General features: G+C 34.8%; 1 long non-coding RNA gene across 1 annotated transcript; it reads right to left on the reverse strand.

The window, feature by feature from the left end:
- Positions 1 to 655: 655 nt before the first annotated feature.
- Positions 656 to 5,466, reverse strand: LOC149771387 (uncharacterized). The gene is made up of 3 exons (XR_016418299.1): positions 5,414 to 5,466; positions 4,171 to 4,236; positions 656 to 864 (listed from the first exon to the last, which is right to left on the reverse strand). It is a non-coding gene; the product is annotated as an uncharacterized LOC149771387 (long non-coding RNA).
- Between the last annotated feature and the right edge of the window lie 276 nt (positions 5,467 to 5,742).

Raw genomic sequence — 5,742 nt, forward strand, 5'->3', positions numbered from 1 at the left:
ACTTGGATGGTATTTGCATTTATCAGTATATGAAATACAAGTCATGTGAAGGAGATTTAATTGCTATGCATCTCTATTTACGTATTTACATGTAACATTCTATTATTCGTAGGATACGGGCAATGTTAACGATTACCTTACCAACGGTGGACTGCTGTGTCGGAATCAAACATGTAGACAGTGTGTGTGATTGTGTTACGATACTTCCTTAAGTAATATTATTCCAATGTTGGGCATGGCGTGTGTGGAATGAGCGAAGTTAATGAGTATGAGAAGGCCCTGTAAAGCGTTCGCCATTTGCCTGATGGGAAGTCCGTGAGTGAGTGGAAGATTACACGAGGGGTGTATGGAGAACTGGATGTACGTTCCTTATATTTTCCATAAGAAGCTCCCATGGTGCACGTAGAGACAGCACCAAACTCTTAAGGAGGGAACGAAGTAATAGAATATTACTACGAGGTGCGGATTACACGAAGCACATGAAATATGCAGGAGGAGAATAGTACCAGGAGCGGCACAGGAAGAGGGGAGGAGGGAAGGAGCAGGGGAAAAAGGGAACTGATACAGATGAGTACCGTTTGAAAGGAGATTCTCTCACAATAGGCATTTGCAACAGGCCAAATTAATGTGTTAAAATACAAGTAAAGTGTAATTGTAAGATTTATATCCAGACATTATTTGAATAATTTATTTATTATTAATATTGTTTACATTGTTATACATTTTTGGTTTGTCTTGTTCATGTATTTAGGATGTCGGCATTGGTGACGGGGAGCTCGTGAGTCATTCAAAATTTAAATGTCTACCTTTCTACCGTATTAGTCCTCCGTGGTTAAATAAACACAGTGCCAACAGTCGCCGGCCCTGAAAAATAGTCTTATGTTAAATTAACATTATAAAGAGAAATTTGAATAAAACTGCACTCTACTCCCTAAAAAAGAACACTTTCAAAATACAAAGAATTCTCAGACAAATGCAAATTATCTGACAATACAAAACAATGAGGACCTCATGTGTCCCTTTATATTTTAATAGGGATATGATTGGTCGAATCACAAATACGTGATATAGAACCCTTCGACATGAATGGTCCATAATTCTCCAGAATAGAATCAGACTGGGGTTAGTTTGACCCCACAAATGTATATTTCTGTCTTCATTCTGTTGCTTATTGTTTACATTAAGGCAGTCGGAAATAACATGTCACATTTTCATGCAATAAGTGCACGTAGGAAAAGATGAAGATTTCTGATTAGTTTTATCAGACGTTGCTTTCTTATTAGTTGTAACATATTGAAATTTCTAAGTACTAGATAGAGACTGATTTCGACTCTTACTAACCATCTGCTGAGAGTAAATATTACTGATAAATGAAACTTTCCGATCCAAGGAATATTTGTCACTTGTAGAAGCCACGTTTGCTAAAGTATCTATCTTGTGGTCAACAAGGTAAAGTTTGACGTCACTATGGACACAGTTCTTAAACTCTTTGACTAATATAAGTTTCTAAGTTTGTCCTAATCTTTCTATTCTTGTTGGAAACACACCACCTATCAAACTGTTGCGCTTTTTCACACGCAAATGCGACATAGGTTTGTTCTTTTGCTTTTCTGCTATTCCGAAACCCCTGTCTATATGCTTTAGGTACCAACTCATAAGCATTCAAGATACATTCCTTTACCAAAACCGCTCCGGTGGCCTAGTGGTTAGAGCGTCCGCCTCTGATGCGGGAGGTCGTGGGTTCGATCCCCGGCCGAGTCATACCAGAGACTTAAAACATGGTACTAACAGCTGCCTCGCTTGGCGTTCAGCATTAAGAGGTTAGTGTAAGGACTGGTCGGCCTGGTGTCATGATAATGTGACTGGGTGGGACATCATGCTACATGTCTGCGGCATGATGCCCCAGTGCTAGACATCGCTATAAACTGCCACATTGCAGACATCGTAGCGATATGACTGAAAAATTGTTAAAGCTACGTTAAAAATCAAAATCACATCACATCACATCCTTTACCAAATCATAATCAGCTGTTGTTTCTACTAATGGTAAGTACGCTCTGGCATAACAAAGTACTCTCTTGGCCATTTTAGACTTGTAGCTATTTTTTTCAAATGCCAAAAATACTGTTCTGCAATTTCCTGCAAAATGGGGAACTAACTTATTATTTCTGAAAATATCAAACGGGGGAGTAATTTTTATTGACAGTTCTAATTATTTTAATCCAATTTGAAATTCCATCTTTACTTCTTTTGTATTTGAAATTTCATTTGCATTTCTTTTCTTTTTTTTTTCGTGCATTTTCATTTTCATTTATATTTCTTTTTCATCTTTTTAAAGCTCAAGCTTTCTTAACGATATTTCATTTTTGTATTTTAATTGCAACTGCATACCTTGTAGGTTAGAGCCAGTGTCCGAATTACTAATCAAACTCAATGCACTTTTGTCCAAAATATTCTTCTCTGCTAACTATTGAACCAAACTATCTTTTTATTTCTGTTGCTAGCAAAGACGGTTTTATCTCTGAAGGATCATATTGTCTGGCAAATTGGAGCAATTCGTGATTTTCAAGGACTCTAACCGTTCCTGGTTTTGATATAATATAAAGTTCTCCACTATAATTCACATTGTGAAAGCTTGTTGGTTTCACTATATAAATTCAAAACGAATAGGGACTAAGATAATTCCGAAATAAAATGAATTTAACTTTGAAAACAATTTCAATTTCTCTGAAATTCGTATCCCGGAAGAGACCCCATTTTTCTGCTACGACGCTATGGTCACAAACTTAAGTAACGGAAGAGAGCCAAAACTAACAAATTTTATAAAACGTAACAAACACTTTAATTATCAAAGTTATAAATGAAAAATGTGAGATGAACTTATAGCATTACGAAGTGAATCCAAACTAATCCCTGTAAAGGTTTATTAAAGTCCTATATCAATGAAAAGTTCCTTTTAAATTTCAATGCTGGAATAGTACTGGTCTTTCAAGAACCGTGACGTTGTCAAAACAGCGTTGTCCATAATTCCTTCGAATAATTTATAACAGTTCCTGAATAATAGTATAATGCAGATAATGAGCACTTTCTATTTCCATTGTACTGTCCAAACAAATATTTTTTTTTTCCTTTAGAAAAATATCCAAGTACAATATTAAATGTGTCTGCAAACGTACAGCGGGAACACAATAAGTGTGAATGACTCAAAAAAATCTCTTTATATACACCATATATTTGGAATGTACTTCGTAATAAACAAAACGTGACAGCATACACTGTTGATTTTACGTCAAATTAAGCATATTTATGCGACCTCGCGCAACCAACTTTAGTACATTTTGTAGAAGTAGATGGCGTTGCTTTTCGTCTCGCGTTGTTTCTGTCCTCCGCCCCCCTCCACTAGTCCGAAATTAAGTAAAAATAATTTGATTCTCACTGCAATAGACATCAGCACCACTTCTTTCATTATTTTTTGCAGACGGTTGATGGTCAAGGGCAGCGCAGAAAGGATCTCAAATAGATAATGATTTAATATAAAATTTAGGTAACGAGTCGAATAATGTCTTGATTTTGCGAGCCTTGGCGAGCAAATGCGGAACACTATTCAACGAGTGTCAGAAATTTAATATTAAGTTATTGCCTAGTTGAGATTCTTTTTATCATATAGTGGTTTTTCAGTTGAGATTATTTAGATGGAAATAAAAACGAATAACTTCGTTCATTCTGACGAACGTTGCACCTTTCATTTGTTTTGCGTAAACAAATAGTCCAAACAAAGTTGAACTAGTATTGACGTTTGAAAGTAGATTAAGCTTATCCTACAAACTATAAATCAAAGAACAAACGTCCTTCCGAATAAACAGAACTTTCTGCACAGATAAAATCATTTTTCAACACAGAATGACCAATGTGTCTGATGTCGCATTATTTGATGCACTATCCGTACAGTTGACGATCCATGTTTACATAATGTTAAAGTGTCACTTTCGCAACTAAATATTATATGGATATTGCGATATTCATGTGAAAGATGGTTTACTGGATGCAGAAATTCACATATTAACTGTAATGTATGTGTGACCGGATATGTGCAGTGTTTGATTTGGAACAGTAGGCTACATAATATGCCAACAAATTTCATTTTGACTCGAAATTGCATCACATACTTACCGCGCAAATATGCAGTGGTTGGACAAATTTTCATCAGTTTGGAGACCAGTTGATATCCACATTCTTCTGTGAACAGAGTTGAGTATATTTACTTCTCTTAGTCAATTAAACCACGCTTGTATATAGGTTGGATTCCATGCTACAGATATAACGCTTGCATGAACCCACCTCCCACACTCATTGTTCGTAATTATTGAAAATTTTATTCCAAATGTAAATACAAAACAACATTTATGTTTACTTTTTATGATAAACTTTGAATTCATTGATAATCAGACTTATACTAGTAAAGGCATATTAATATTGAAGGAATATCACCAGTAACATCAATTACCACCATTAAGAGCATCACTAGAAGAAGAAGAACAACAAAACTAATAATAATAATAATAATAATAATGATAATCGAGATAGTGTATAATGTATTAATATATCATTAACATAGAAAAGAACATACCAATACGAATGATGTTAATAGAAGTGACTAAACCGGATCCTATAATAAACAAATTTAAGGATGTTTCTCGTCACGAGTAACATGGCCGAGTCCGACATCAATAATAACAATATCTATCATGATGATTACCAGAATAAACCAGAAAGTGTACATTTAATTTAAGCTACCTGTGAAAGGCAATAAGCAAATAAAAACTTATTAAATAAAACTTAAAGATAAAATTTTAATTGACACTCGACAAATGCTGCTGGATTAGGTACTGAATATTGATACAGATGAACATGACTATGTTGTACTTCAATTCAAATGCAAGTATCCACCGCTGTTTATTCATTCATTCATCCATATCCCTAATTATTCACTCTCTCATTCGTTTATTTCGAGAAGAACAACAATCAAAAACTCATGCTATATCTCAAAACCTGTCTACAATGACATTTATAGTGTACAACCAGGTTCATTTGGATTTACCTATTTTACCTTTGTGCGTTATGTTGTCTACCATGGTACCTTGTTAACTTTGTGGCACAACAATGTTCATTCTAGATTGCATTGACGTATTCACAAGTGTACTGCCCTATTCACAGAATTGTTTAAATTGGCGTGCTCATTTGGATAAGCGTAGAGTACTACACTTTGTGTAAGTTTATATTATCGTAACGGTTTATCGATGGAAAGATAGATAGATAGATAGATAGATAGATAGATAGATAAATAGAGAGAGAGAGTGTGTGTGTGCGTATGTGTGTGTGTGTGTGCGCGTGCGTGTGTGTGTGTATTTCTTACCTCATTGAACGGTACGATTCTTGGTAGAACATATACCATGGGTTGGAGTTCTGTCCCTTATAAAATAAATTATTATCTTAAATGGATCAAATCATTACATATACATATATTTGGTAAAACTGCGAATCAAATACACAAATCGACACTTCACCCGCGATTAGAAACAATATTGATTCTACTCAATAAAGGGTTGAGACTGTGAAGGTTAAAGAGTTTCTCTTTACAAGGAATTTTGACATTTGCAGGTAGAAATAATGCATATGTGAAGTACAATTTATAAACGTTTGTAAATATTGTAAATTATGAACTAATTCATCCATTTGTATGCT

Source organism: Sinohyriopsis cumingii, unplaced genomic scaffold (genome assembly GCF_028554795.1).
Source record: "Sinohyriopsis cumingii isolate HCF-2022 unplaced genomic scaffold, ASM2855479v2 utg001881l, whole genome shotgun sequence".
Taxonomy (NCBI): Eukaryota; Metazoa; Mollusca; class Bivalvia; order Unionida; family Unionidae; genus Sinohyriopsis; species Sinohyriopsis cumingii.